Source organism: Chelmon rostratus, chromosome 10 (genome assembly GCF_017976325.1).
Source record: "Chelmon rostratus isolate fCheRos1 chromosome 10, fCheRos1.pri, whole genome shotgun sequence".
NCBI classification, from domain to species: domain Eukaryota; kingdom Metazoa; phylum Chordata; class Actinopteri; order Chaetodontiformes; family Chaetodontidae; genus Chelmon; species Chelmon rostratus.
Genome location: NC_055667.1, coordinates 4958766 through 4981142, shown reverse-complemented (window position 1 = coordinate 4981142; position 22377 = coordinate 4958766). Strand labels below are relative to the sequence as shown.

The following is a 22377-nucleotide window of genomic DNA, read 5'->3' as shown; positions in this document are numbered from 1 at the left end:
TTGTTTGCCTTTCACACAACACATGTCAGGTTTTTTAAATGAAGCTTTAAGAGAGAGAGTCGGGGCTCTGGTTTGTTTGTACCTCGGAGTGCCTTGGAGCGAGTCAAAGAGATGAGAAGGAAATAACAGAAAAGGCTGCTGGTTGTTTTTCTTGTTTCCTTCGCCCGTCTGTGGAGAAATGGATCAAAGCTTTTATTCCAAATCAAAATCATTGAGGGGGGGAAGAAATATGTGCACTGTTAAATGTGATTTGTCTTCTATGTGACTGCTTCATAAATGCAGAGAGCGTAATGCAATTATTTACCAAAATAATGAATAATAATACACCACAGGGAGCATGAGGAGAGGCGATGCTCACCTCTGTTCCTCCTTTTATTAATTCCCTTTCTTCCCAGTCACTTTTTGCACCATTGAAGTCCTGACAAAAAGAGTCAAACAGCCCTTTCAACTCATCTGAATGTTAACTTGAACATGAAATGAATAATTTATTTAACTTAAAGCTAAAGAACTGAATTTACATTTCTGATATAGCATTTGCAGCCCGATACCCAAAAAGCTGAGTGCAACAGAGAGAACAGTCATCGCCTAATTTTTCTTAAAGTCGCTACGCCTCAAAAAGAGTTGCACCACCTCTTTCATCCTCTGAATGCAGAGTTAATTACTGTAATGTGTGTGACGGGAACGATTCGGCCCGTGTCAGCATTCTGTTTGGGCAGCGATCCTGCAGCAGAGCGGGCTGGCTGAAATCTGTGATGAAGGCAGGGAGGAAAAGGTTGGAATTATTAGGGTTATTTTCACAGCAACCTGATTAAAGGGTGCTGGCTTTAAACTGCACTGCAACTGTGAGGCTGACAGAAATGAGAAGTTCAAAGCCGGTTACCTTTTTGCCTCTGAGCCACTGTTTTATTGTGTGCTTTCTTATCTTATGATGAAGCACGTTGACTCTGAAAGCAATATATTTTGAAAATGAAGGGAAATTAATTACAATTACATTACAGAAGGTAATTGTAGATAATTGAAGTCATGATAACAAACATGATAACACCACTGACTGTTTTTTAGCATTTTTTTTAGAAATCTTCAAGATTGAACACAATTTTTTCATATGTTTATTTTCCATTGTTGACTGAATTGAACATATTTGTTCGTGATCAGCTCTTTTTTTTACGTTGGACAAAGAAAATTGTCCAGCCAGCTGAAGAGTTTTATAATATAATACATATATTTATATTAGTTTAGTATCTGTGCCAGAGCAATCATGTCTAAAGAGGTCTGCTCTGCAGACATCAGCCACAGTTCCCAATGTCCTAAAGAAGGAGGAAGGTTGTGTTGGTAGGCAGAAGTTTGTTTTGGCTCACTATTACAAGAGCATTAATGTTTTTATCATGTCAGATCAAGACTGCTGTTGCGTGTAAGAGTCTGCCAAGCTGCTTCGTTTTAGGCTGGGTCAGAACATATAGTGTCCTTTTCCCAGTGTAAGCCAACCTTACCGAGGGAGATACTACAGAACAGACGGCTGACAATGAGAAGGAAGACAGAACAGAAAGAGGTAAGAAGTAGAAGCAATAGAGCAAAACAATACAATAAAAGAAAAGAACTGGAGAGGAAATGATTGGAAAACCCTGACAAACCAAGAGACCAGAGAGGACGGTCTAGAATACCACGGGAGAACTGTACCTCAGTGCATACTGCTGACACCAGAACAGCAACATGCACCTGCAGCCTTGCTGTGTTGCTCTCTGTAAACATGATGCAGTGTTAACAGTTGGGGGGTCAGTCTGTTTCTGCTCACTGTGTTGAAGTTCAGGCTGAAGCAAACGAACCTTTTTGGAGAAAACTGACTCACTGGACGTTTATCAGTTTATTGCTTGTATTAGATTTGACATAAGGCCTCTCAACAAGACGCTGTTTTTACATAAAGCAGCATATGGCAGAGCTGATAAGTGAGCAACCCGGTCGACACGTGATTTCCTCTCTGCTGCACTGCACACACACACACGCATGCACACACACACACACACACACACACACACACACACACACACACACACACTTGAGAATGAGAGGAGCAACCTTGAAACAATAAACACAGAATTCAAGCTAAAAGTAGAGTGAAATTCATTGTAGTGGGAAAAAGCAAAGTGAAAAGCTGTTGCCTGCACAGAGATTTCTGTGGCCAGCAAAGTGAGCATCATATTCCATCCCCAGTTTAATGAACTAGATGGTTTGCTCCATGTCACCATCACACTATTATGAGAGAAAAAAGTGCACATTGTGCTGGCTGGTGAGTTGTGTTCATACTTGAAGTGCGCATGAAAGGTTCAAAAAAGTCACCCAGAGTGCCTTTGAGCTCTTTGCCAGCTTCACAATAGGAAAGCTCTGAGCCCTTGCACAGTAAGTGGGAGCTGCTCATTTGTTTCTCATGAACTGCATTGTGTCGCGGTAGTATCAATCAGCAGAACGCTGAATAATCAGGCAGATTCTTTGTGCCTCAGAACATCTTTGAGGGTGCATAATTTTCCAGCGTGAACACGCTGCATGCTGAAAACCTGCTTCAGGAATGAGTGAGAGCAGGTCAGTGTAGTACTACATGGTAAGTGGCTCCCTCTAGTGTGTATATGAGGTCAACACAGGTGAAGCTCCAAACTGACTCTGATTGCATTTAATTGCAGTCACCATCTTGAGCTGTGTGATGACAGTAACAAGCTGTAACCATGGGAATCTTTCCTGTCACTAATGTTCATCCCATCATGGTGTGAATGCAGCATGACGACCATTACAATGTGTGTATTTACGTGTTAGGAGAGCTTTGGGACCCAGATGTGTCCATGAGGCCCTGTAATTTCTTACTGTGCTACAAGAAGATCGTCTCCCCCTCCCACATGTGTTTAAGACGATTTCAAGCTCCCCCTCTCACCATCTCTTATGTTTTTTTGTTTTTTTTGTTTTGTTTTTTTTATTTCACACCACCTCTAAAGCTGTAGCAAACCAAAAATTAAAAACTGGTTGTCCATTTGGTGACATTTCTGTGTAAACTGTACAATTGAATGCACATGGTATCAGACTCATTTAGTGGAGATCATCAACTATAAAAATATAAAATCCAATAATAATAAAATCAAAATTGGCAGATTTTAAAAGGCACACAGAGGTAATATAATTCACAAGGACAGCACAGAAAAGCTCCTGAAAACCAAAAGCTCCTTCATGGAGCTAGAAGACACATTTGTTTGACAGGCTGCCTTATTTAATGAACTGCAAATGTCACACCACACTACAAATTGCTTTTAGCAATACTAGATTAAATGAACAGCTACATTAAACTGCACTGATAAAGCACCATTGCTCGTTAAATTAATTCACAAAGCGCAAAAAAATTTTTCAGTAAATGAACACAGTAGTCAATCTGTGCTGATAAATGCAGTTGAACTGAACATTGAAATGCATGAGATTGATAGAGAGAGATGGAGAGAGGCAAAAAGCAAAAAGAACAGAACAGAACAGAAGCTATTTAGGTTGTGCAGAAACAGCAAATTGCAGAAGACAGAGTCACTTGCATGGAGTTATGGAGACAGAGAAAACAGGGAGGAGGAAATGCATCAACAGTGGAGAGGGGGAGGGTGGAGGGGATGGAGAAAGCCATAAATAAATGAGAAGACTAAAAGCGAAAGTAAAAAGAAAAGTAGAGCCTTCATTGCCGTGTTGTTTACGTAAATTTCCACAGCGCTGTTGAGCAGGGCTACTTGGACTATGCTTGGCTTTTCAGTGTGAGTGCTGCTGATCAATGTGTCCAAACAGAGAGCTGCATATGCATATAAGACCACCCCCCTGCAAGCAATGATAATTATTCTGATTCTGCTCAGTTATCCCACTAACAGAAACTTAATCACATTACTGTGGTTAATACATGTGTGCACGATCTGCTCCCATTATCAGCTTTTCTCCTTCTCTTCTAAAATCAAATAATGAATCCGCGCTGCAGTCAAACAGGTGTCCATGTCATCCCGCTCAGCCTCACCCCACCGCTGAAGTTGCATAATCCACCGTTATGCAAAGCACTGCGGACCGCTGGCCAATAGGGGGCACTGTATGAATGAGAGAAAGAGAAGGTACAGTGCAGTATAAGGAAGTCAGGACAAGAATGCTACTGTATGTTGAGTCATCAGGCTAGAAAGGTGTGCAGCAGTCCACCTGCACCTGCTGATCAGACATGCAGCTTGATGACACTGTTTTCATCCTGAGTAAGTATTATAGTCGGTTTTCAGATGGAGGCCCGTCATTGTAGCAGCAGCTTCACTGTAAGTCTTACTGAGGCGATGAGACATATCATCAGCATGAAAACATCTCCCTCAGCCCTCAGCAACGAGAAAAACAGACAGACAGTGATGAAACAAACCACCTGTATGCACCTTCAGGCTACAGCTACTGGAAATGTTAGATGGTTGGGTATGCCTGAGGGCAATTAGTCAAAATAAGATTTCAGTTAGATTAAAGGCTTGAGGAGGAATTTATTCACTTGTTTTAATCTAAAGTACAGATCAAGCGGATCATAATCAATGACTTTTCACTTCTCAGCCCAGAAGTCAAACTTTAGTGAACACACATTGGTAAAATCATTTAGGAGACTAATGAAAGCATGAAAGTGGACTGCACCACCAGCGGCTGGCCCATGCTTCACCTTTTTCCACGGCTTTAACCGACAAAAGCAGGTATGAAAGATTTTTCGTGAAGTACTGAACTGAACTTCGTTCCCTGCCTGACACGTGAACCCAAGGGTGTGGTTTTCACTTCAGCTTGACTCCAGAAATATTGTACACCCACTAAAACTGTAAAACTACAAAACTGACACACGGTCTAAAAGAGAAGACGTGAAGCGACACTCTCATACATGTTTTTTTTTTTTTTTTTCCCGTTTCTTCTCAATCATGCCATTTCATTCAGAACATGTGCCATCTCACTAACGGAGAACAATCACCACTGAAGGTTTTCTATTTGGTCTGATGATTCATTGAAGTCCATGTCCATGAGCAAGTACGACCTCCGCCTATGCTGCAGTCATACCAAGTTTTATTCATTTATTTATTCTAGCAAGGAGTGTCAAATTTGCATTTACTCTCTGTCTAGAAAGCAAGTTGTCCATCTCACACCGGGACTGAATATTAACAAGTGAAAAGGTGACATTTCAGTGCACTGAAGTCGCTGTAGCTGTGCCAGTAAGCATAATACCATAGCCCTGGAAGTGGAATACAGCCACTTTATTATTAGTCACACGTGTGTTTGGCAGGTGGATTTTCCCCCATGAGACAGGCCCGTTCTGGTCTAACCACAGCATCAAGTAGCAGCTAGATGAAGTCCTCCAAGTCCTCATAGATCAACTGGAGTGAAAGGTTGCTGCTCTCCCAGCTGCAACAGAGTTTTAACAACCTGGCAAATGCCAGTCCAGCACAGCCTTCGTGCCCAGACAGTGTTTCCTGTTAATGTGTGAGGGTATGTGCTGTTCACGGGTGCACACACACATTGGTAACATCATGTACTCTGCAGCATAACTCCACCCAGCTTCATCGGAGACACAGCCCCTCACACGTTTAGACACTGAGCGGTGAGTCCTAACATGCTCAATAAGAATCACTAGATGAAGTATTTAGAAATTAAAGCTGCATTCAGAAAAGTGATGCATTGTGGGTTTTATTTTGTTAATTGTCAATAAAACAAAGGGTGTGGGCAACCTACCAGGCTGGAAGGTTGACAGGCAGTAAAAACTTCTAGTTTTAATATTAATATGTATTAATAATATATATAAGAATACAGACAAACCATGTAACTAGAGCAGCATTGAATGAGCGCGCTGTGTCTGTGTGCAGCTTTGGTGCCTTCAGTAACCTCTGGACAGTTTGGATGCTCGTGCACTTCCGGAACTTTCGTAATGCCTTTTTGGTGCGGAGCGCATGCAGGGACCAGCAGGGGCGACCCTCCTCTCTCGCCGAGAAACTGATGAATGAGTGCGAGCGGCCGAGCCTGGCCCGCATCTCATTACCACTTCTCAAACAAAAAGCTTTCCACTCGGAGGGACCCGCCGCAGAAACGGGGGACGGAAGGTGAGAGCCGCGCACCGGGCCCCGCGTCCCCTCGGACGCGTCTTTCTGTTTGCGTTGTGTCGGCGCGGGGCGTCAATTAGGCTCCAGACAATAGAGGAGCACGCCGCACTTGCGCGCCTCGGCTCCCTCCCGCCCGCATTGCCGTTGCAGCCTCCTTCCGTGTTATGAAACGAGCGAACACGCTGCTTCTCCTTTTCCTTTTTTTCCACACCGGGTCCTCGGAACACGCCGCCACCGCGGCGGAGATGAAAGCTGCGGGACGCGGCCGTCAGCAGCCCCAGCTGACAGACGCATCTGCGGGCTGTTGGGAGCCTCGCCGAAGCCGACGGGCGCCCAGCGTGTGGCCGCGTTACCTAACAGCCAGGCAGACCGAAGAGGAAGTGGCTTATGTAAAGAGTTATGTAAATTCGGGCTTAAACGGCAATTTAGGTGCTTTACATTTCCATAGTGACTTAAATGAGTTATGAGCTGTTGTGCGCAGTGTGCAGCTGGACCCATAAAGTTGCCAGAATAACTGGGTGAACTCTTTGCGCAAGGGGCGGTCTAATGAAGCCAAGGGGGGCTGCAGCCAGAGGTTAAAGAGCAGACTCGGGGTGGCTCAGGGCTCAGCACAGCGGCACTCAGTGAGGACGCTGGTGGTATCCACTGTGATCAAAGATTTGAGGCATGTGGGAGCAGGAGGTGAGATGGTCCACGACCTGTCAGCGTTGATCGTATGCAGGTGCTCCACAGAGACGTGAGGGGCTCTGAAGCACGAGATCAGGGGAAGAAGTGGCAGATGTATGTGTCAGCAGCCTGACTGAGTGGTCGCTTTCCTGCTTTTCTTTTGGTTGAACTGGCCCGAGAGAGGCTGAAGTGCTTAACAGCAAGTCCCACATAAGAGCTGCGGATGTGGGGCTCTAGACTTGGACTCAACTTAAAAAGACTTAGAGCACATAGCACTGCACCTGCAGTGGACAGGGTTCATAGTTATTTTAAAGATGATTACCCACAATGCAACTCCGAGTTCAGACACAGATTCGAGTGTGTTATGCTGGTAGCTGCTAATGTAGCCTTAAGATGCTAGCCTTGATCAGAGATGAGGAGTGGGCTTCAGAGGTCTGATAACCTCACTTCTTGTAGTCTTCAGCTCCAGCCGACGCTGACTCAGGTGACGTCGGTGAACGTAACTGTTCATCAGACTTTCTGCAGCTTCTCCCGGAGCCACAAAACGGCCCGCACACCTTTCTGTCACGTGCGCAGCAGCACTCCCGGAGACCTGGCTTTGATTTGTAAAAGTGGTGGCGTTCCCCTTCAAAGTCAGACTCGTGGCTCTGTGAAAACGCTGAGCCATGTCATTTGATTAAAAGGTTGGTATACTGTAGTGTCTCCATGGTGTGATGAAGGGCAAAGTGAGGGGGAAGCGTGCTCTCAGGTTACCAAAGTGCATGTTTAATTGCTTGTAAGAACTGGAAACATTTAATTGTACCAGTTCAACAAGTTGGTGAGTTTACCTGGTATCCCATAAACACAGAGTGCTTAAGTAAAGCCAGCTCAAGACTTAGGCTGCTGTGTCCCATTTAGACCTTTTACATGGCTTTTATTCTGACAGCAGGGAACGCACAGGTGAGACTAATAACCTTAATTATGGCTGCATTCCCTTTATGTGTGCCGGTGCCACAGGCTCGGTACAGTGGATGCTGGCTCGCTGTCATGGCTAACTTCTTGCTGAATGTTTCAGGTATAACTCCGCACTTCAATGAACTCACTTTCCCTCCGCGTGCTTCAGTGATTTCCTCCACTTCCCGGATTCCCTCTTTACAACCCCCGCAGAGTGATGAGAGCATGTCCGTGCAGGGGGGGAGTAAGTGACACCGAGAGCTGGGAAACAGGAAGAGTCCTTCCTTTTAATCAATACCCAACATGTCTTCTGGCCGCAGTGCACTCTGGTCAGTTGAGGTTGTCGTCCTGTACTGTGGATTTCTGTCTGCCTGCGTATGTTTGATAAACGGCAGATCGGTGTGTATGGTGTAGTGGAACACACGACGAGAGAAGTGAAATGTCTACATGTCAACAAGCCCAACCATCCTCCCGTGGTCTAACCTGTCAGTACTGACACGTTCTGGACACGTTTCACTGAAATATTGTCCCATTTCATATAAGGAATGGACAACATTCAACACGGTTAGCTGTGAGTGTGGAATGTGTCATTGTTGGCAAGTGATCGATGATCAGTTGTTGGTAAAGGACGTGAATATTGAATACCCAGCAGCAATTTAAAAACTGTTTGAGTGTCCCGAGGAACCAGACGTCATTGTTCAGGGCAGGCTTCGTCGTGACAGGCGTGATCAATCGGTGCTTCGTTGTCTGTAGTTGCTTCTAATTGCCGGTTCTGATGAGCCAAAACACCATTTCTGAGGTCATGGTTAATTAAGGTGAGGTGTGTCTGTCTGTTTATGTTTTTGACAACCTGATAGCCTCACAACCATCCAAGTTTCAGTCATGAAACGTAATGTGTGTAGTCCAGACTCCAGAGATGGTTGTGATCCAACCCGTTAGTGCTAAGTACTCATCTAATTGTGTGGTAATGACCACTGTGTGTGGTGTGTCGGAACATCAACACGTTGTTAAAGCTGTGTCAAATATTGTAGCTCTTTCTTTTTTGAGGCGAGTTTTCTAACCTGATCATGCGTTTTGGTTTCTGCACCAGGCTGACCGACCCACGGCAGGTAGAGGATGTTCTAATAGTCTGATTCTCCGGCTTTTCTTTCTGCCTCTGCTGACAGTGTGGATTCAGAGACGCTGCTCTTTTGATCTGACCTTGGATCAGGTATCCAGCGAACCGCCTCAGCCAGATGCAACCTTAGCTGATGGAGCCCTCTTGCTTTTTTTCTTTCTTTTTTTTTTTTTAGCTTTTCTTCATTCTCTCAGGCAGCCTGCAGGAAAAAAAAAGATGATGGGTAAAGTGTTGTACAAGTCGGTCGTCATTGTAAAAAGTTTGCTTGTGTGTGAAGCTCCGTCTGTCTGTAGAAATCTTAAACCTGCAGTAACTGAGTGTCAGAATTGGGGAGGGGGTTAATGGACCTGGACTCATGGTGGTGGAGGTGTGTGTTTGTGTGAAGGCTGCATGTTTGCTTACAGCAGACAGTCTGGAGTGAATGGTTTGATCATGCGATACTGTTGAGCTATTGGAAACTCTGCTCAGAGACCATGTGTGTCTACTTTACAGATTTACAAACTCCCAAATTAACTAACATTTGCAGACTTGGTAGGCTCGTTTCAGGTTCACTTCTTTGATTTTGGTCCCATTTAGACGCAGATTCTCTGTCCTCTGGATCAAAAGGATGATCTAGTCCTTTTCATCCGTCTTTTCATCCTCACATCCTTCAGTTTGTTCCCGCTACCGAGCTCAGCGGGAGTCTGAGTACAGGAACAGAGTGCTCGACACAGCACAGGAGTGGAGTGACGGAAGGACGGAGGGCGGCTGAGCTGTGGAGAGAGCGAGGGCAGCAGGAGGGTGGCGACTGCCGGCCTCCTTGACAGTTATGCACATTAATGGAGATGAACATCAAATGAGATGTTGTGTTTGTCTGTGAGAGGGGAGGAAGCGTCTGCACGCAGCCTGATGGCACGGTCGGTAATGTCCGTCAAAGGACCAAGGCTGCAGCAATAAGTAAGTCGGATGTAAATGAGAGCAATGATCTCTGAATAACGCTGGTTGTAAGTCCTGAGTCATTGTTGTTATAGAGATGGACGACAGCGAGCAAACTGTTAATTAGGTGACTTGTGTCAGTCAGCATCAGACAAAAAATCATGGAGGGAAACGCTGATCACTTTAGCTTTTGATGGCAGCTGCTAGCCTGCTAGATCAGATCAGATTCAACTGTATTCTAATTTTCCTTGCACAGAGCACAGGTACAGAGACGATGAACAGCAGCAGTATCAGTGGTATCACTTTCACTTGATGAAGAGTGACAGAAACGACACAGTACAGATGTGTGTGAAGCAAACCTTCCACCAAGGCTCGCCTCAGATTATCTGTCTGTTTTTAAAAAAGCTGTTTTTAGAAGTATAGTTTCAATTTACAAAATTCTGTGAAAAGATTTGCCTTGGGGTTGAAGCTGCATTGTGAAGTAAGAAATCTGAATTATTTAGCTGAGTTTTGTACACAAGGATCACAATCAGACCCACAATGAAGTGAAGAACCTTGTATTTTATTGTTACATTAACAAAATGCTGAGAAGAATGAAAACAAGTTTCAGTACAATAGTCTGAATGATATTTGATCAAAACTCCTAGTATTAAACCATCGATTAAGGAAATAAGAGCATGACGTCTGTCTCTCTGAGCTGTGCTATAGATGAGGACAAAAAGGGGGAGGTTAGACCAGCGAGGGTCTCCCTGACCCTGAATCCTAAAACAGTGGGGGAGGGTCTCTTTGGCTTAGACTCCATTCTAAACAGCAAGGGCCAGAGAGAGGCCTGCCGGGCAGACTGACTGACCTCCGCTGCTCATATCTAGAGAGGACTGACACAACACAGCCGGGACGGCAGGTTAAAGTAGAGGTTTAGTCACAGTTGTTTGAACCACTGAGGCTGACGGGGACGGAGGGGTGGGTGGAGGGATGTAGGGCGACAGACTCTGACCTGCGCTGCTTCTCATGTTTTAGTAATTCTTTAAAACATGGTGGGAGTGGATGGACCGCCGCGTGTCTGACCTACTACACTTCACTCGTTTTCTAACTATAACATGTTAAATGTTTCATGGGAGGGGAAGGTCCCTGATTGGTCATGTACAGTCATCTGTCTTGTTAAGTTTTCATCTCTCAGTTCAGGAAAAGATGATTCTTATCACGGTCATGCCAGGAACAGATACAGCAAGGGACCACTGTCTGGCTCACAGCAATGAACCCGCTGTACGTTATGTCATTGTACATGGATATATACCTTCTGAAGCTGGAGCTGGAGCTGGAAGGACGGATCTGTCTCAGCAATGAAGGGAAAGTGGGATAAAAGGACGTCAGCGATCTTGGCAGCGGGGTGGCTCGGTTGTCAGAGGAACCGTCTCACAGCTGAAAGGTCACAGGCTCGGTTCATGCTCCTGACAGACTGTCCTCAACTGACACATCTGGTTTCTTGTTTTATGCGTATTAGAATCACTTCACTGTGACGCTTTAATACAAGAACACCTTCAAAAAAACAGCTTTTCAGCTGTTTGATGTTCATATGGACAACTGGACGTTGTCTGAAGATGGACTCAAGGAATTGTGAATTCATCCTTAAAGGCCGAACCTGCATTTAAAACAGTGGTGAGATCAACAGATTCCAGTGTTTTTGTAGCTCTTAGTTTAGCCTCCAGTGACTCCTGAGAACAATATCGGGGTGTTTAGCTTAACATTGAACCATCTGTAGCTACTCGTTTACCGTCACTTGGTACAGGTGGTGTTAACTTGAGCCGATGGTGAAGACTATGACACTCAACAGAGCATTGATGAATCTGTTCGTTGTTTTGTGCTTTAACAGCTGATGGAGTTGGGGTGAAAGTTGTAGGCCTGTGATCAAACATCGAGTGTGGAGCTCTTGTGTTCATGTGGCAGCAGTAAAATAACGGCGTTTGTGCGTTCTTAGGGCACTAATACGCAGATGAGCGTTACACCTCAGGGCTGTGTGTGGGCTGTTAGCTGAGCTAAGGTAAATGACGAGCGCTATGATTGCCTGTTTCGCCTCGAGACTGTTTTTCCTTTAATGGAAAGACTCTACCAAGCCGGTGGAAAACAAACTCCCCTCAGGGCCTCATCCTGCAGGGAACATGTAAACTTTTAATGATTTAACATCGTCGCTGTCATTTCAAGCTCTCTCGTAAGTCTTCCTCCCTGAGTCGAGGCTTTTATTGATGAGCACAAATCTGTTTGGATTCGCCAGATTTTTAGTGTTAGATCTCTCTGAGAAGAGCGAGTGTGTGTCTTTCTCTGCACTTCTTTGTTCTCGTACTTCTATCTTTGTCAGGACCAATGTCGATGGGATTTGTGTGTTTTCTACCACTGCAATTTCCCATTTAACCTCATCATAAGAATGATTATTTATATAGGATAATTTAACAATACTGCACTTTCAGTTCACAGTTTTAGTTATTTCAACGTGTCTGATGTGCGATCCGAGCTTTGGCAAACTCAGAACGCTTTGTTGAAATGATCATTTATCAAAATAATTCATTCATTTTTTTGTCAATTTGTCAAATTAATGAATTGATCGTTTTATTTTGAGCACACCTCCAGTGTTTGAGTTAGGCGTGTAGTTTTAGGTTGGGATCAGTTGCAAGGCACTGAAATGTAGAGCACAGTTGTGTGTCTGTGTGTGCGCGTCTGCCCTTTAACCTAACGACTCGTTAGTCGTTAGCAGCATAACTGGTCTGTGTTCGCGTGCATGTGTGTTTTCAGGTTGTGTGTATGTGGTTCGTTGAATGCGTGTGTCACGACTGTGTAAACCGAAGAGTCAGGATTCCTGGAGACCTGTCAGGCCAGGCCAGACTCCCTCCTCTTACGTGGGTATTTCTCGGTTTGTGCACGTGTGTGTTCGTGTGTGTCCGGGTATGTTTGCTTGTGTAGACGCGCCTGCTAATGTTGACATTAGTCATTTGTTGACCAGTATCCATGGCGACACCTTGTGCTCATCTGTCGTCTTGTTTATCTTCATCTCTGCGTCCCATCTAAATTACACCACTCTGTTTCTGTGTGTGTGTATGCACGTCAACATGTTGTTCTAGTTTGGACTCGTGTGTTAGCAGAGTCTGTTCAACGACTGTCGCGTTCATCCCTGTTTAAATAACGGCATGCGTCGCTCAGCAGCAGCTCAGAGAGAGAAGCCTCTGTCTAACATGTGTGAAGCCTTAGGTCACTGTGTGCACCTGCACCCTTTAGCTCCACCTTAAAAGAAAACACACAAGTGTGTATTTCTGTCTACATCGATCTGTGTGTGTATCGCTAACGTAGCCGAGCCGTCGTGGTGATAATTGTGCAACAGTCTAATTAGTAGAGTAGCAGGTTAATTGTGAACTCACTCATCTGTTGTGACCACAGCTGTAACAGACAGGAATCAGACCTACTCTCACACACCAGACTTTCCTGTTTTCCTCTTACACGTTGAGTGACTGCAGGTAGCGTGAACGCCACAGGCTGCGTGTGTCGCAGCATCGATGCATAGACGATAGGCGACGGCCCCAAAGCTGTCTGCTTCTTGCTCACATCGACTTCAGCAGCTGTTGAGTCACACTCTGTTTTTGTCACATTAATGATTAAACTCAGGGGTCAGAAAGGGTCATCGCAGATACACAAAACATGGTTTGAGTAATGAGGTAGCTAATTATTGCGTGTGTTGGTTTTGCACAGTAAGGTCAAGAGTCAAGTCTTTTAATATGACACAGTTGAATATAATGTTCAATAATAGTTCGAGGAGGACTCATTGTCATTACAGGTTTTTATTTATTTATTATTTGGTCAAAATGTCAGAAAATAGTGAGAAATGTCCGTCACAGTTTTCCTGAGCTGGTTTAAAATGATATAAACTGGACAACAGCAGCAAATCCTTTCATCTGATCCAAGAAGCAGGAAGCAGTGAATATCTGGTATTTATTACATAAATGACTTAAAACAATGAAATAATTCTCTAAAAAGTCAGTTACACTCTGTGTTGATCCATGGACTTATCATTACAGAACTATTTAAAATATGTGACAGGTTATTGGAGGCAGGCACCTAGAAATGACTCTTTGTTCGTGGAAAGCAACGGTGTGAAGAAACAGTCCGTTAATTCACCTGCAGACCTGTTTTTGCATCAAATGTTAGATCACGTTTAGCCTTAACACCAGATTCTTTCATAGCAATCTGTCGTCCACTCTCTGTGTTCCTTGCTGGTTCACGGTCCCCTTTTAGATCCTCAGATGCAGTGTGTCTGGTAAACTTGAGAGAGGAGGTAAGAGTCGGCTCAGACGGATGGAAAAGCTAAGATTGGATTTCTTTGATAAATATTTGCTGGCTTGCCAACAAGGTTTAAAAAAAGAATCTGTCTAAGGTCTGGATAGTGGAAGGAAATTGAGTCCTGTGGAGAAAAATGACCCCCATGACTCATAATATAATTGATGGTTGATCAGTTAAAGTTCTGGGTCATCTTCAGATCTACTACCTACCATTGCGGAACATTTGCTAAATGACGATGGTTAACTTTTATCATTATTTAAAATATATATATATTTCAACCAGACTTAAGTTTTCCCACCTTCAGGTGTAAGGTGATGCTTTGTTTCACTTTCTGTCACTTTTTGAGGTAACTCAGGTCATTCATCGGTTTTGTATTGGCAGCCGGCAGAATGTGGTTAAACAGAGGAGACCCTTCGCCTCCCGTGTCCCCATGTGAACCATAAACAACCCCAGTGAACCCACTAAACCCTCGCTGATTGGCTGGAGAGCAGCCGGGGATCCCTCCCTCGCTGCTTCTCGACCTCTCCCAGCTCACTACATGGACTCAAAGTATTGATTAAGCGTGTGAGCTGCTGCATTACTCAGGTTAATTCTCTGCATTTGATGCTGTGCAGACGACTGAACAAACATGAACACTTTTACTTCCTGACTGACCAGAAACTGAATGAATTTAGGAGAACTTCATGGGTGGCGTCACTGTCTGGCTTCTAAAAGCTCTGCACCAACACATCCGATCACTGTTTTTTTCCTGCTTGTTTTCTTTGTTAGATCGTGCCCACATGCTGCAGGCCAGCGGAGGCTCAGGTGGGCGGGAATTAGATACGACACCCAGGTGGGTCTGTCCCGAGGGTTTACCTGTTTAAAAATAACCTCTGAGGCGAGTCAGCGCAGGTCAGCATTGTTCACTGATCCAGGTCACTAATTTGTGTCAGTGACCTCCAGGCTGAAGAATTAAACGCAGGCTAATCCTGAGTAAACTTGTACGCGTTGTAGGTATTTACAGCTTTAAAGACAGAAATAGGAAACAGTTTGTGTCTGAACTAGAATCAGCAGGCTGCAGGTGTTAGAGGAATACGTCACAGGTCACATACCTTCAGCTTGTCTATGGGCAAACGAGGATGAACTCTCGGACTTTGCTATTCGAGTGTTTGTTGTTTAGTATTATGCAAACAAAGCAAATACTACACATTGAAGAAGTACAAGAAATCTGAAAACATAACTGAAGCATTTTGACAATCAGTAACTGCATGGTTTAAAACCTATTTCTCAGATTTCCACTTCCAGCTCAAATGAAAATCAGCTGATCTGTAACGACTTTGATAGTTAGTCAACATCAAGGCTGGGGCCTTCCCACCTCCACACTGCACTTCTGAGTAGTATGTAGCGTGTTCTGACTCGCAACGTGACGAATCTACTCGAAGCATATGATACGAATGCAGTGCACTGCAGAAAGGAAATGGAAGAGCTGCTCACACCTGGAAAAGAATAAATGCATTGTGGGTAAATGCAAGAGAGCTGCAAAAAAAAGAGGATTAAATCTTTACCTCTAGCAACTTTTAAGTGGCAGTTTGTTTGACATCACTCATCACAATATCACATTTCATGAAACGTTATGGTCTGTTTTTTATGCTCTGTTTGCTACTGAAACAGTGTACCATGACAGGTAGTTTATGCTGTATACAGTATACGTACCAGTGCTATGGAGTGTGGATTTACAATCTATGTGTGTGTCTGCGAGCTGAACTAAATGCTAATGCTAGCATGCTCACAAAGATGGTGTTGCGAAGCATGGCTAATGTTTGCAATCACACCAGCCTCTACTCTTCGTTTAGCATGTTAGCACGCTAACGTTTCCTAATTAGCAGCCTACGGATTTTAATTACGCATAGCATCTGTCAGCGAATGTAATGTCACGTTTTGAGATTTTATTCTGAGAAATAATCAGTTCCCTCTGCTGAACATTCAACAATATGAACATCAGAAATACTTTTTTTCACCTGACCAATGAAATCAAAACGCAGCGAGCAGGTACTTTAAATCTAGAAATCAAACCAGCTGCACTGACACACATTGGGCAGAGATAGATGGGTTTGCTAAATGCAGTGTGTATCTGAACCACATGTGTGCATTATGTTGCCTTTGATTGAAAGCAAACTGACTTGATGGGTTAACCCCCTCCCTCTCTCCCCGCCACCACCACCAGCGGCTTCAGCATTGTGTAATTCTGTTACACAAGCAGGGGGATGTGATGCAGATCTTCTAAGTCTGTAAGCCAGTGCAATATAAAAGGAAGGTGTTATACAATATCCACTTTCAGAGCCATAAACTCCAGCGTCGGTGGGTTTTATTATTTCTGCAAATGAGCTGCCTTTGTGACACGGGTGGTGCCACAGTCATTTGACATCGGTGTCGTGCATCGGTCTGCCGGGCTGTCAGTGATGATCTGCTGTTAGTGCTTGGAAATTAAAGGAAAACATCTTTGTCTCAAGTAAATTCAGTGCGCAGAAGTGATTTTGCTTTTCATTCGTTTTTGGACGCTGTAGCTTTTTTGATCAGCACATCACTTGTTTCTTCTGCTTTCATGTGTTCTCCCAGTCACATCTATTTTAGAGCTAAATGATGAGCGTCGACATGTTCAGCAGCGCTTATTAACTCCGTTTTGATGTGAAGGTGAGGTATAAGGCAAACCGGAGACTGAAACTGCCCTTCATGCTTCATCCCGCCATTTTTTCTCAGAGCTCATTTTAAAGCCCTGAATTCCAAAGATATTTTGGCAAAGTGAATCTCAGATTTGCTTAAACTTGAGCAGCTTGTGCCAAATCAGACTTTTTAGGAAAGTTTGACTTGATGCAGTTCATGTCCCCCCCTCGTTTAAACCTGCCCTGACCTCCTGCAGGGTTTATAATGAGGCCCTGGTACACACTGTTCAACACTGCTGACGTATGAACCGCGGGTACGAGCTTGTGTGTCTGAGTGAAGCGGAGTTCAATAAGACAATGTGGTGATTGGATGGAGAGGTGGTGAAAGGGGTGTGTGTGTGTGTGTGTGTGTGTGTGTGTGTGTGTGTGTGTGTGTGTGTGTGTGTGTGTGTGTGTGTGTGTGTGTGTGTGTGTGTGTGTGTGTGTGTGTGTGTGTGTGTGTGTGTGTGTGTGTGTGTGTGTGTGTGTGTGTGTGTGTGTGTGTCTGGCATACATCTTGTCTAACTTTCTTCTAGTAAGCTGAACAGTGGCATTATTAGCCAGATCTTATGTAAGGCAGCTTATGCAAGCAGCTGTCTTCTCACTCCCCTCCTCCTTTATCATTCATTTTTATGTCTTTTTTTTTGCCTCCCCCTCTCTCTCCCTCCCTCTCTCTCTCCTTCTATCTCCCTCCCTCTCTCTCTCTCTCTCTCAGTGGTTTTCAGGAGGTAATTACATGGTGTCTGTGGGTGCAGATGTGAAGTGGAAAGTCTCTGGTATTTTGGCCATTAAAGCCTCAGTATGAAACATTTCATGTGTTCTCAGAGCTTAAATGACAAAGTGGGTCTGGAAAAGAAAGTATAGCACCTGTATGTTTGCGTTACCAAGGTGTTCGATGGTATATTACATCATTTCTCAGACAGGAAGTACACAATTTTGGAAAACGGGCAGCTACACTCATTAGACGACAAAACAACATTTAAGCAAATACAAATTTCACAGACAGACTTTTAGCTTTGTCAGTTTTATCACTGGTTTCTGGGAAGAACCTCTATCCAGCAGACTGTGGTGAAAGTGAAAGCAAAAAAATGCAAATAAGGGTGGTTTCTTATTCTGTTTCTCAGCAAATGAATATCAAAAGCACATGTCACACATCAGTCTGACCCTATAGACGATAATTATAATCTTTATAGTCTGAGTTCCCTCCCTGTGGCTACTGGTGTCACGTTCAGATTAGATTAGATAGATAAAACTTTATTAATCTCACGGTGGAGAAATTTACTGTTACAGAAGCTCTTTAGAACACGGGGGGTGCAAACAGTAATGAAAGGTGCAAATGAGAACAGTGCAATCAAATAAGGTATCCCATGCACAGTAAATGCAAGAAAAAAATAGAAATATATAAAAATACCTTCTCGTGCAAGAGGAAAGACTCTGATGTTAGACTACAAAGCTCAGAATTTGCTGGGACCTGTCTACCTCCAGCATGTAATAAAACCTCATACAGGAGCACCATCTTTCTCCTCCATTTCTCACCTGAAGCCGCCTTCTTACTATAAAATACTATAAACTGTTGCAAACCTGCACACCAACCAGGGAAAAATCAATGGACCGCACAACCTATTGCTTCTAGTGAAGATGTAGCCCAGACAACTTGCTTCTAAAAGTGCAAAATAGCCATAAAACCAAAGAAATTTAAAGTCTTGTCTGATTGGACTGTGAGTTTCAAAACTCAGATACTGGAACAGTGGGATCTGGTTTGAAAAGGGGAACTCTTTCTTTTAATGTTTAAGCTGAAACAGTTAATAAACTAGTCGATTAACAGAAAATTAATCTGTAAGGAATTTCCTCATCGGTTAATCATTACGGCCTGCAGGTATTCTCTGACTCTCAAACGTCAGGATTTGCTGCGGTTTCATTGAAGGGTCGTCTTGGGCTCCTGCTGTCATTGTGTCCGAGTGCCTGGAGGTGTTCAGAGTAGTGGATTACTCAGTTTGAGAGGAGATTCCTCACGTATGTTGTGATCTCATGCTGGTCCAGGCTACAGTGTGTCCTATTTTTTACCAGTAATTTAGGTTATCTCCCCCCTCCCCCCTTTGGTCAAGAGGGTGTTTTTTAGGACACTAGACAGACCAGACTGTTCCCTTCCCCCCTGCCTCTCCACACACCCGCTCCCCTCCCACATCTCCCGTCTTTGTCCATCTCCCCGATCAGCCTTCACGTCTCCATCTTTTATTTTTATCCCCCCTCTGTGCTCTTCATGCTTTGCCCTCATCAGCATCTCGTTTCTATGCTCACTGAACTGAGACTGCGTCTCACTCCGTCTGGCCCGGCCAAGAAAAAAAACGCTGCACTCCACAATGCAGTGTTGGCTGAATCAGATGTGCTTGGAACGCCTCTTTGGCCCGCTGCGTGAGGTTATGTAAGGTAAGATGGTGTAGGGGGTAAAACACACACGGCTCATTCTTTTTTTTATTAACATTTCAACTCTCCGTGGGCGAGTATTTTCAATGTTTTTGGAAGTTTATTGTGAATCTTGGTGTGCATGTTGAACGTCCTGTGCACAGGTTTTTTTGTTTTACCATGGAAAGTTTTGGAAAAAGGCTGTGAAAACGTGTGTGACTGTATGTTGAGTGATGTCTGCAGATTCATCATCAAGTTTTAATTTTTAAGATGTGAGTCCTGGTTGTTGCCATGGTTACTGTCAGCGAATGTGTTGTACAGGTCCCAGAGTTGTTTTCATGGACTGGATACCTTGTTGCAAGATCACGCTCCATTCAGCCCAGTGAAAGTTGTTAACTTGGCACAAACCCTGACAAAGTCATTGAGGCTTCGTTCTGCGTCTGCGTTTTTTGAGTTCAGGTCAAGTGTTGATCGAGTGAATGTTTGTTAAGAATGCAAAGCGTTACACAGCCTTTGTTGTTGGTGTTGGACTGTGAACAAATAGCTGCATTTAAATTCAGGTTCAGTTTTCAGCTGAACCGACTCCTCACTTTTTCCATCTCTAAACTGTCTTGTTCAATACTTAAAAAAAAAAAAGATCTGCCTGTGCTGTCCTCTGTGGAGCAGGTAGAATCTCAGATCCGTGCAGAGCCGACACATCAGCTTTTACAAAGGGTGGAGGCAACAACACGAACACCTGCACACAACAGCATCGTGCAATCCGCGGCAACAGTCCTGCAAGAAATCCCACCTTTCTGAAGCTTCTTTTTGAAACCGTCGAGGATTTATGCTGACCTCTGTGCTGATACTCAAGGTTTGAAATTTACACTGATTCATTACATTTCAGGGTGTTTGTATTTTTTTTTCATCCGTTGAACTGAATCATACAGTCTTGAGAAAAGTTGAACATAAGCTTCACAAAGCTTTAATTCAGGCCTGTCTGACTGCATTGCATTTAATTTTACAGATGTTCACATTCAGGTAGTTAAAAAGATCATGTCAGGTAAGAAGAAATGTAAAAACAGGAGGCGAACCTACGTACTGGACTAACGCGGAGCTGCTCAGAGAACATATACTGTAAATTATGTAACTGTTATTTCAGAGCCTGAAGGCCGGACGTGAACAGAACAGTTTGGCCTGCTTTGCTTTGGTATATAAAGTTACATAAAGCTTGATGGCAATGAATCAAGTGGTTTTGGCTGGATGTGACTTCAGGTTATGTCGGGTAGCAACAAGCTGTACATGTCTGCGGGAGTTTCATGTGACCTACATTTGACTGCTTTAGTCCGGTGAGGTTGCTTTTAGGGACTGTTGTTTTTTGGGAGGTTTTTTTGGAGCAGGACAGATTGTTCAGTGTCCTGGAAGTTTCTTTTTCAAGTAAGAAACCTTTTTTCAACGTAACATACATGGTCATATACCCTGCGCTACAGCAGCAAACAGTCTTTCGTGCATTTTTAAGATACGATTCTTGTAAGCAGAGTTTTTATATTTTATAATGTTGCTGCTTCAGTACAGTCTGCTTCTGCAGCGGTAATATTTTTGGCAGTGTGACCTCTTGGTGACAGGGTTTTCCATGTCAGTACTAAGATAGTTGCTCTGTTTGGCTTTGAATGGCAACCCTAGACATAGATGCATGAACAGTATGTTCTCACACACACACACACACAGAAACACACACACACCAGTAACAGGCACACTTAAAGACTAACTATCTCCCAGCCAAAATCTGCAGCCAAAACTTCTTTGGCATGTGATGTTACATAAGAATGTCACTGATCCAACTACTATATGCGCTCGTTCCCAGTTCCCAGTAATGTTCTCTCCCCGCAGAGGATGTCTGTGGTCGATAACAGTTTCATGGTATTTGGGTGGCTCATTTTTAAATCGGAGAGCGTGAGCACCCGCACTGTCGAATGTCCTTAAGCAACACGCAGTAATGCTCGCTCAGAGGCAGGAGGGTCGTTTTGTGGCAGATCAGGGTTGCAGCATGGTGGCAGGGACGGCAGTGTCTGCCGGTCTGTCCACCACTTTTATCCAGACTGAAACACCTCAACATTAGCATTCAGCTTAAAGCATAGCTTCACAGAGCTGCTAGCATGGCTTTATGCTCATAAACTTTTCCGAGTATTTTCAGAGTGCAACTTCCCTCTATTGTACGGTGTTTGAAGGGAGAAGTATGGAGGATAGATGAATGCTCTTTCTGCTTTTAAAACAAAGTATGAAACGTGTTGTCTCTTGTTGGTGATGTATATGATTCACCTGTTCGCCCACATTTATGAAGACAGAAAAGCATCAGCATTGGTCATTTGTTGAAACATTTTGAGGGTTTAAACAACCTCTTAAAGTCATGAGAATGACTAATCCTCTGCCGTGCAGCGGTCATCGTTTACAGTCTGATTAGCAACTTGAGACACAAGGACAACATTATGGCAAGTCTCTATAGACAGAGATGAGCAAATGAATGCAGATACAGTTATAAAAAACGAATAAAAGCGAAGTCATCATCAGACAATAGCTGATAGCTTGTCCCTTGCCTACAGAATGTGCATTCATATGCAGATATCTGTTTAGGTAATACTGCCTCTGTAGAAAGAGACAGCATTGGTAATTGTTTTAAAGCAGTATAGGTTTATGTTCAGTGCTGTAGGCACAAATAGTGTCACATGGTTGTATCCCCACAGGAGGAGGCTGTGTAGGATGTTTGGACGACTGAAACCACAGGTGGTACCAGCAGTAAACACTGCTTTGTTTCAACCCAGTTACAGCAGGTCTCACTCGCTGTTAAGCTTTTGTCCTCTTCTTTCTCAGTTTAATTGGCCTTTTCTAGATCTTCTTTGCCCGTCATTACTTTTTAACTTATCCATACACTGTGGATACTAAAGTCATTGAGTTTTTTCTGGTGTCGCTACTGGTTTTTGCATTATTTACAACCGAGTACCCTGGACCAAATGTCTGAGATGACCCAATTTTGTTGGTAGCACTCCACAGCTGGTAGCACTCCGTAACCGGATACTGAACATCTGTACTCAAGTAAAAGTGCAATTGCTTCCATAAAAAAATGAGTAGTGTAAAAGTGAAAATTACCATTTGAGAGAAAACATGCTCAAGTAAATGTTATTTTCAATTAACATTTTTTAGGGCGTACAGGCCAGTGCAAAATAATGAAAAAACTCAGTTATGAAAGCAACATTAACGTTAATGTTGGCATTCA

The 22377-nt window shown here is 43.8% G+C and overlaps 1 protein-coding gene across 2 annotated transcripts in view; it reads left to right on the top strand.

Annotated features, from left to right (window-relative positions):
* Positions 1–6011: 6011 nt before the first annotated feature.
* Positions 6012–22377, top strand: part of LOC121612383 (helicase ARIP4-like) — a 71468-nt gene continuing 55102 nt past the window's right edge. Inside the window, exon 1 of one of the 2 annotated variants that reach the window (XM_041945231.1) lies at positions 6012–6095. The gene's annotated coding sequence lies outside the window, so the exon portion shown is untranslated. The remainder of the gene's footprint in view (positions 6096–22377) is intronic. The other variant, XM_041945229.1, reaches the window with a different exon arrangement.